Raw genomic sequence first — 10,269 nt, 5'->3', positions numbered from 1 at the left:
CTTCCAACATCCATTTAGCAAACCTGGAACATAGCATTCAAACAAGGCCCTGACTCTGTTATCTAAGTTTATATTTGTAATCTCTCCTGACTGCTAAGGGTGATAATTTCTGTTTCACAATGCTTTGCTGGGGTACAAATTGTTCTATATAATGATCCTTACTAAGAAGGCAAAAGTCAACACTTCAAATATCATTATTCTCACATTGACATAAAACTTTTCATTAAAAATGTCATCTGTCCCTCAGTTTGCCATATTAAAATGTAGCAGTTCAGTTCAATATATCCTAACATAAGAGCAAGTTTTAGAGTCTATTCCCTGCTGATTTTTGAATGAGTTATTTCATGTGGGATTTAGTTTGTGCATTGTGTGGGCATATTATGCACATGTGTGACTGAGCATGTATGTATTATGCTTTCTCTTCATTGTTACCAATGCTGTCTATACTTCTGCTTTTCTTCTTTAACATTATACTAAATTTCCCCTAGGTTTTCCAAGTTTCTGAGGAAATTTTAACCTTTTATATGAAAGCTAGATACCTCCTCAGGATAATAATTGAAATTTAAGAAAATATATGGAGAAGAGAGGTTAATTGTAATCAATATTCCCACTATAGGCCAGGTACTTTCCATATATATGTCATTTCTTTAATATCTCAGCCTTTTTTAGGAGGATAATGCTATCACCATTTTAGAATCTGGAGAGATGCACTAACCTGCCCTTAGTCACACTGATACTTAGTGAAGAAACCAACACTGGACTAGATTTCTAGTTCAATATCTAGACAAAAATCTCTATGTTTTAGTGCTGTATCATAATGTTTCAAGAGTCATGTAAATTACTAATTATACAAATAATTAAAAAGTCAGATTTTAAAAAACTAAAGTTTTAATACATAGCCTTTTCAGTTTTTCACAAATGTAATACTATTTATATTATTCTATCATCTCAAATTTTAATTTTACTGTAAATTATTAACACTACAGATAGGACTACATTAGGTTTATTAGAGGACATTTTCATAAGTAAGAAGTTTTGGCAACAATCTTCAAAAACTGAAATAAGTTATTATTGATACATCAATTAAGTGTAGGTTTCTAATATCATTTGGGGATTATTCATATTCCTAGACATGTTGTTTGTAAGAAGTTTCCACCAAACATATCAGTCTCTATTTTCAAGAATACTAGCTTCCGTAAAATGTTACCTGGTACTCCAAATTATGGGTTTCATGATTTTAAAAGTTCAGGAACATCACATTATAATTCCCATCTTAAACAATACAAAATGCATTTTAAAGAAACTTAAAATTTCCTGATAAATAAAGATCTGCGTGGACTGTTATTTCCACACAGTTTGTAATGCATGGGTCTACTCTTTTTTTTTAAAGGAAGAAAATAATTAAATTGGGGATTTGGAAATGAACACTTTGTTGATATGGATGACAAACAATGTTTTTCATACTTTTAAATTAGTCTTCACATAAATAGTAAAGGTGAATTGTTTAAAAATAAGGTTAATCATGGTTACCAATAACGGAATTTGGCATCAGTGTCTTAAGAAGCAAAGCAAATAAGAAAGTAAACTAATGGGGGAACCATAGTGTTTGGTTCAAGGCAAACTCAAAACCTATAGATATATCAACTAAATAATAAAAATGTTGCGCTTATTATTTCTCATTTCCTATTTCAATATATTTAGCATTTCCTCAAATCCTAAAACATAATTTACCATACTTGAGCAAGAAGATTCAACTATTGTCATTAACCTTTACATTCTGTAATAACATTTTGCCACAGGACAATTGATTTCAATAACTTTTGTTCCCCTTGGTGTGAAAAATATACTAGATCCTTCAAAATGTAGCATTCCCACTTCCTTTATCTGTTCTCATTTTTAGTCACATTTTAATATATAGATTTACTGCAAAGTTCACATTTCACAATAAGATAAGCATACTATTTAAAGAAATAATTAACAGAGCTATTGGCAAAGCTAAAGAAGTTAACTGCTGAATTTATGAATACATGTTACTTCAACCTAGAAAGAGTCACGTGCAATTTTTACACGCATGACAGAGAAAAGATACAGTGAATATTAAATAATACCTATTCCTTGTTTAAGATTCCTTGAACATTTTCTCCTTTAAGATGGACCCCAAAACATATTGTAGATTACATTGGTAGATTACATTGGTGACTTGTCCTCTTGAGAACAAGTAAAGGATAACCAGAGCACAGAATGGTTAAAGAGAAGACAACAGAGTACTTAATAAAGGTGGTGCACAGGAGCACATACCTGTTCCTCTTGAGATTGTGATAACTACTGTGCATGGATCAACACTGCACATAGATGAAGGCAACTTTAACCCCTGTACTCTCTAGGCTACTCTATCCCCCTTCTAGCCACACTCCTACTCATGGGGCAAGGATTCCATGGCCAAGGGTGTACCATAGTTATCCATTGGTAATATACCCATGTGCAGTCCATACCTGCCCAGGACTGTAAGAAAGTTTTACTGGATCCTTGTTCCAGAGCCTAGGAGAGTTCATTCCTTGGGTCTTTCCTCCTTTAGAATAGATTAAACCACCTAGGTGGACACTGCTGAGACTGACAAATAGTAGGGGACAAATAGTTGTTTCCAGAAGAGTGTGAACATTCTCCCCATGCAGGCTGGGGTATCCACATGCTTGTCTGAGGCTCTAAAGGCACTAAGATGATAGGTTGGCCATGTGACAGATCCCAGGTTCTGGTTCTCCTGTGCCACTGAGCTTTGATTCAGAAATCTAAAGAGTCACAAAGTGAACATTGCTCAGTCATGTCCAACTCTTTGTGACCCCTTGGAATTCTCCAGGCCAGAATACTGGAGTCGGGAGCCGTTCCCTTCTCCAGGGGATGTTCCAAACCCAGAGATTGAACTCAGGTCTCTCACATTGCAGGTGGATTCTTTACAGCTGAGCCACAAGAGGAGCCCAGAGTCATATAATTCTCAATTCAAATGTAACTTCCCAGATAGTCAGGGCCACATATTTGTTAAGGTAACAGATTGAACTACATTTTATTTAACAATCCAACAGCATGACTTATGAATTAAATATTTATTGTGAAAAAGCATTTCCCTTTCTATTCTTGCTCTGGCCCCAAAGACATTATGATTGGTCCTGTTCTGATCACATCATTCTGGTTAATGAGAGGAGTCACAGAGTATCATCTGACTCATTTGAGAGCAATGTGAATAGAACTGGACATGCAAAGTAGCCTGGAGATTAAACAGTGATGACCTGATGGAGGCTGATTCAGATCGTGATTCAGGGATTCTGTAAACCATCATGAGTCAAGCACAGGCTAAGTAGATAAGAGAGCACCACTAGTTTCTATCCAATGCAAATGAGAGATGCCAGTCTGGATTCCACCAGTTTAGGAGCTCACCATTAAGATCAACAGAGAGAAAGCAAACCACAGGGAACAGGATAAAAGCACTAGAGTCCAGAGATGCCAGAGGGTAATACAATGCATAAATATTATTTCAGCAGCATGAGGTTAGGAAATCAAATCTTGCCTAGATACCATTTTATGGTGAGAGTCCAAAGAGGGACCTAGCTGACAGACTGAGCCTGTTTAACCAAGGGAGTCAGCATTGCCTAAAGGGAAGCTGAATCTAGTGCATGATATGGTAATGCAATAGATTAGATACAAATGGAACAAAATAAAGAAAGTTGTTGCACTACACAGGAGATGATGACTCGTCAGTTCAGTTCAGTTTAGTCTCTCAGTCATGTCCCACTCTTTGCAACCCCATGGACTGCAGCATGCCAGGCCTCCCTGCCCAACACCAACTCCTGGAGTTTACTTAAACTCATGTCCATTGACTCAGTGATGTCATCTAGCCATCTCATCCTCTGTTGTCCCCTTCTTCCCTTGCCTTCATTATTTCCCAGCATCAGGGTCTTTTCAAATGATAAGAAAACATTAAATTCTCCTTCAGATGAATATTAATAATTTCCAAATGTGGTCTACACTGTAACTATTTCCACCTGCCTGGAATTAATATACCTTGAAGGCCATTCATAAAATAGGTTAAACAACAATACAAATGAATTAGACAGCTTACTATGGCTTTGAGATTGCAAAGATGCTATAACACTTTACAATAGTCTGCATGACTTAAACAACATTTTTCAGTGCTGGAAGTTGGGAAATCCATGTTCAAGATGCCATCACCAATAGTGAGAAGCCACTTCCTAGTTTGCAGATGGCTGTCTTAGTTTAGCCTTACATGGCAAAAAACAGAAACATAAAGAGAAGCTCTCCTGTTTGTTTTTACAAGGGCACTAATTGCATTCATGAGGCCCCACCCTTATGACATAACACAAAGATCTCACTTCCTAATGCCATTGCACTGGAGGTTAGGATTTCAAAATATGAATTCTGGAGGAGCACAAATATTCAGTCCATACCAGGACCAAACTATTAAATATGGCAAGGTTTTGTAATCAGTATTGAAGAGGTGGACAGCCTCTATCATGGAGGACCTTGTGTGTCATACCAATAAATTTTGGTTATAATGACATAGGCAATGAGAAGTCAGGAGAAGAAGATTAAATCAGAAAAAGACAGAAATAATTTCATATGTTCATGATGAACTTATAGGCACAAGGTATATGGACTGATGAGATAAGACTTAAAGGAGAATACATAGAAAAAACAGTAGGCTAGGCAAACAATGAATGAAGTCTGAATTGAGGTTGAAATAGGGGGATGACTATAAGGGAATGAGACAAAGAAGTGGTAAGGAGGTAGAGCTGATTGAAACTGGATGCCATGTGCAGAAAGGAATCAGAAAAAGGGAATCATGGAGGAGTTCTATATGATGGGCAGGTGATGGTATCATAGCTGTAGTCTGGAAAACAGCAGAAAGAGTTGGTGAGGAACAGTTTTGAACCTAACTTTGAACATGCGGTTTGAGGTGTCTCTGTGGATGGTAAAAATCTCAATTTTTTAGTAGAAAAATAGTAAAATAAAACAAGGTGATAATTTCCAAATACTATTCAATTTCTGAAAGATATATGTTGTTCAGTCTCAGTTGTGTCCTATACTTTGCGACTACATGGACTGCAGCACTCCAGGATTCCCTGTCCTTCGCCATCTCCAAGAGCTTACTCAAACTCATGTCCATTGAGTGGGTGATACCATCCAACAATCTCGTCCTCTGTTGTCCCCTTCTCCTCTTGCTTTCAAATTTTCCCAGCATCAGGGTCTTTTCTTAGAAGTCAGGTGGCCAAAGTATTTGAGCTTCAGCTTCAGCATCAGTCCTTCCAATGAATATTCAGGGTAGATTTACTTTATAATTGACTGGTTTGATCTCCTTGCAATCTAAGGGATTCTCAAGAGTTATCTCCAACACCACAGATGAAATACATCAATTCTTCAGTGCTCAGCCTTCTTTATGGTCCAACTGTCATATCTGTACATGCCTACCAGAAAAACCACAGCTTTGACTAGATGGACATTTGTCGGCAAAGTGATGTCTCTGCTTTTTAATATGCTGTCTAGGTTGGTCATAGCTTTTCTTCCAAGGAGCAAGCATCTTTTAAATTCATGGCTGCAGTCACCATCTGCAGTGATTTTGGACCCCAAGAAAATAAAATCGCTCACTGTTTCTATTGTTTCCCCATCTATTTGCCATGAAGTGATGGGACCGGATGCCATGATCTTTGTTTTTTTAATGTTGAGTTTTAAGTCAGATTTTTCATTTTCCTCTTTCACCTTAATCAAGAGGCTTTTTAGTTCCTCCTTGCTTTCTGCCATAGGGTGTTGTCACATGCATATCTGAGGTTACTGATATTTCTGCCTGCAATCTTGATTCCAGCTTGTGCTTCATCCAGTCTGGCATTTCTAATGATATACTCTGCATATAAGTTAAATAAAAAGGGTGACAATATATAGCCTTGATGAAATCCTTTCCCAATTTTGAACCAGTCTGTTATTCTATATCTGGTTCTAACTGTTGCTTTTTGATGTGCATACAGGTTTCACAGGAGGCAGGTTGGCAGTCTGGTATTCCCACCTCCTTGAGAATTTTCCAGTTTGTTGTGACCCACCCAGTTAAAGGTTTTAACATAGTCATTGAACCAGAAGTAAATCTGGAATTCTCTTGCTTTTCCTATGATCCAATGGATGTTGGCAATTTGATCTCTGGTACCTCTGCCTTTTCTAAATCCAGCTTAAACATCTAGGAGTCCTCAGCTCACATACTGTTAAAGCCTGGCTTGGAGAATTTTGAGCATTACTTTACTAGCATGTGAAATGTATGCAATTTTGTGGTAGTTTGAACAGTCTTTGACACTGCCCTTCTTCGGGATTGGCATGAAAACTGACCTTTTCAAGTCAGGCAGCCACTGCTGAGTTTTCCATATTTGCTGGCAAATTCAATGTAGCAGTTTAAGAGCATCATCTTTTAGGACTTGAAATAGCTCAGCTGGAATTGCACACCTCCACTAGCTTTGTTCATAGTTATGCTTCCTAAGGTCCACTTGACTTCATACCCTAGAATGTCTGCTCTCAGTGACTGATCACACCATTGTGGTTATCTGCCTCATTAAGATCTTTATTGTATAGTTCTTCTGTGTGTTCTTGCCACCTCTTCTTAATATCTTCTGATTCTGTTAGGTCCATTTCATTTCTGTCCTTTATTGTGCCCATCTTTGCATGATATGTTCCCTTGGTATCTAATTTTCTTGAAGAGATTTCTAGTCTTTCCAGTTCTACTGTTTTCCTCTATTTCTTTACATTGATCACTGAGGAAGGCTTTCTTATCTCTTTGCTATTCTTTGGAACTCTGCATTCAAATGGGTATATCTTTCCGTTTCCCTTTTTCTTTTGCTTCTGTTCTTTGCTCGGCTATTTGTAAAGCCCCCTTGGACTGCCATTTTGCCTTTCTGCATTTATATTTCTTGGGCATGGTCTTGATCCCTGTCTCCTGTACAATATCACGAACCTCCATCCATAGTTCTTCAGGGACTCTTATCAAATCTAATTCCTTGAATATATTTGTCACTAGACTGTATAATTGTAAGGGATTTGATTTAGGCCATACCTGAATGACCTAGTGGTCTTCCCTACCTTCCTTAAGTCTGAATTTGGCAATAAGGAATCCATGATCTGAGCCACAGTCAACTTCCAGTCTTGTTTTTGCTGTCTGTGTAGAGCTTTTCCATCTTGTTCTGCAAAGAATACAGTCAATCTGATTTGGGTATTGACCATTGGTGATGTCCATGTTTAGAGTTGTCTCTTGTGCGGTTGGAAGAGGGTGTTTGCTATGACCAGCATGTTTGCTTGGCAAAATGATGTTAGACTTTGTCCTGCTTCCTTTTGTACTGCAAGGCCAAACTTGCCTGTTATTCCAGGTGTCTCTTGACTTCCTACTTTTGCATTCCAGTCCCTTATGATGAAAAGGACATCTTTTTTTTTTTTTTTGGTGTTAGTTCTAGAAAGTTTTATAGGTCTTCATAGAACCATTCAACTTCACCTTCCTCAGCATTAGTAGTTGGGGCATGGTTTTGAATTACTGTGATATTGAATGGTTTGTCTTGGAAATGAATAGAGATCATTCCGTCATTTGTGAGATTGTACCTAAGTACAGCATTTTGGACTCTTGTTGACTACAAGGGCTATTGCATTTCTTGTAAGGGATTCTTGCCCACAATAGTAGATACAATGTTCATGTGAATTACATTTGCCCATTCCAGTGATTTTAGTTCACTGATTCCTAAAAAGTTGATGTTCATTCTTGCCATCCTCTGTTTGACCAATTCCAATTTAGCTTGATTCATGGACCTAACATTGCACATTCTTATGCAGTACTGTTCTTTATAGCATTGGACTTTACCACAAGACACATCTATACCTGGGTGTGGCTTCCACTTTGCCTCAGCTTCTTCATTTGTTCTGGAGCTATTTCTTCCACTCTTCTCCAGTAGCATATTGGTGCTATTTTCCTCTCTTCTCCAGTAGTAGAAAGATATAATGCTTAAAAAAAATAATAATCCTGAAGTACCATGGGGTTTGAGAGGCCAACAGGAAAGGGCATTTCTTTATCAAAGTATATTTTTGTTTATGTAGTTGAAAGAGGGAAGGAAGTTTGCTGAGGAGGAGGGCTTCTCCTGTGGCCCAGATGGTAAAGAATCCGTCTGCAATGCAGGAGACCTGAGTTTGATTCCTGGGTTGGGAACATCACCTGAAGAAGGGAATTGCAACCCCTCCAGTATTCTTGCCTGGAGGATTCCATGGACAGAGGAGCCTGGTGGTCTATAGTCCATGGTCAAAGAATTAGACATGACTGGGCAACTAACACTTTCATTTCAGGGAGTGAGATTGAAAATGACTCTATGGTCAATAGAGTATCAAGACAAAAGGAACATAATCTCTTGGTGCACAAAGAAGCATTGCATATTCTTTATTGCAATACCTCTACTCAAAGCAAATAATACATAGAATTTCTATCACATCAGTGAGAAAGAGAAAGGTAAGTTACAATTTTTGAAATAGGCTTTCTTTGGACGTAATCTATATATAATGAAATTCACCCACTTTAACACCCTAGGTCAATAAGTTTTAACAAATATATATATAATAGGTATATACTACATTGGAAGGACTGATGTTGAAGCTGAAATGCCAATACTTTGCCACCTGATGCAAAGGGCTGACTCATTTGAAAAGACCCTGATCCTGGGAAAGATTGAGGCCAGGAGGAGAAGGGGATGACAGAGGATGAGATGGTTGGATGGCATCACCGACTCAATGGATATGAGTTTGGGTAAACTCCGGGAGTTGGTGATGGACAGGGAGGCCTGAAGTGCTGTGGTTCATGGGGTTGTAAAGAGTTGGACACAACTGAGCGACTGAACTGACTGACTACCATCATTTCACATGCTAACAAGGTAATGCTCAAAATATTTCAAGCTACACTTCAACATTATAAACCAAGAACTTGCAGATGTACAAGCTGGTTTTAGAAAAGGCAGAGGAACCAGAGATCAAATTGCCAATGTATGTTGGTTCATAGAATAAGCAAGGAAATTCCAGAAAAAAATATCCACTTCTGCTTTACTGAGTATGCTAAAGCCTTTGATTGCTTGGATCACAATAAATTGTGGAAAATTCTTAAAGAGATGAGAATACCAGACCACCTTATCTGCCTCCTGCAAAACCTGTATGCAGGTCAAGAAGAAACAGTTAGAAATGGACATAGAACAACAGACTGTTTCAAAATTGGGAAAGAAGTACATCAAGGCTGTATATTGTCACCTTCCTTATTTAACTTACATGCAGAGTACATCATGCAACGTGCTGGGCTGGATGACTCACAAGCTGGAATTGAATTGCTGGGATAAATATCAACAATGTCAGATATACAGATGATACCACTCTAATGGCAGAAAGCAAAGAGGAACTAAAGAGTCTCCTGATGAAGGTCAAAGAAGAGAGTGAAAAAACTGGCTTAAAATTCAATATTTAAACAGCTAAGTTCATGCCATCTGGTCCCTTCACTTCATGGCAAAAAGATGGAGAAAAAGTACAAAGAGTAACAAACTTTATTTTCTTGGGCTCCAAAGTTACTTCTGACAGTGACTGCAACCATGAAATTAAAAAGATGCTTGATCCCTGAAGAAAAACTATGATAAACTTAGACATCATATTAAAAAGCAGAGACATCACTTTGCAGTCAAAGGTACACAGAGTCAAAGCTATGGTTTTTCCAGTATACATATAGGATGTGAGAGTTGGACTATAAAGAAGACTGAGAGCTGAAGAATTGATGGTTTCAAATTGTGGTACTGGGGAAGATTCTTGAGAGTTCCATGGACTGCCAGGAGATCAAACTAGTCAATACTAAAAGAAATCAACCCTGAATATCCATTGGAAGGACTGATGCTGAAACTGAAGCTCCAATACTTTGGCTACTTGATGTGAAGAGCTGACTCATTGGAAAAGGCCCTAATGCTAGGAAGTATTGAAGGCAGAAGAAGGTGGTGACAGAGAATAAGATGGTTGGATGGCATCATTGCCTCAATGGACATGAATCTAAGCAAATTCTGGGAGACAGTTAAGGATAGGGAAGTCTGGTATATTGCAGTCTATGGGGTCACAAAGTTTGGACACGACTTAGTGACTGAACAACAGCCAACTACCATCACAACTGAGATACAGAACATCTCAACTACTCCAAAAAGATCACTTTTAGTCACTAAGTTTTAAGTTTTACTG

General features: G+C 38.0%; 1 protein-coding gene across 3 annotated transcripts in view; it reads right to left on the bottom strand.

The window, feature by feature from the left end:
- Positions 1-10,269, bottom strand: part of DPP10 (dipeptidyl peptidase like 10) — a 1,635,137-nt gene that overhangs the window by 428,251 nt on the left and 1,196,617 nt on the right. The window lies entirely within an intron of this gene.

Source organism: Bos taurus, chromosome 2 (assembly GCF_002263795.3).
Source record: "Bos taurus isolate L1 Dominette 01449 registration number 42190680 breed Hereford chromosome 2, ARS-UCD2.0, whole genome shotgun sequence".
NCBI lineage: Eukaryota > Metazoa > Chordata > Mammalia > Artiodactyla > Bovidae > Bos > Bos taurus.
The sequence above is the reverse complement of the archived record's forward strand: the minus strand, read 5'-3'. Positions and strand labels throughout refer to the sequence as shown.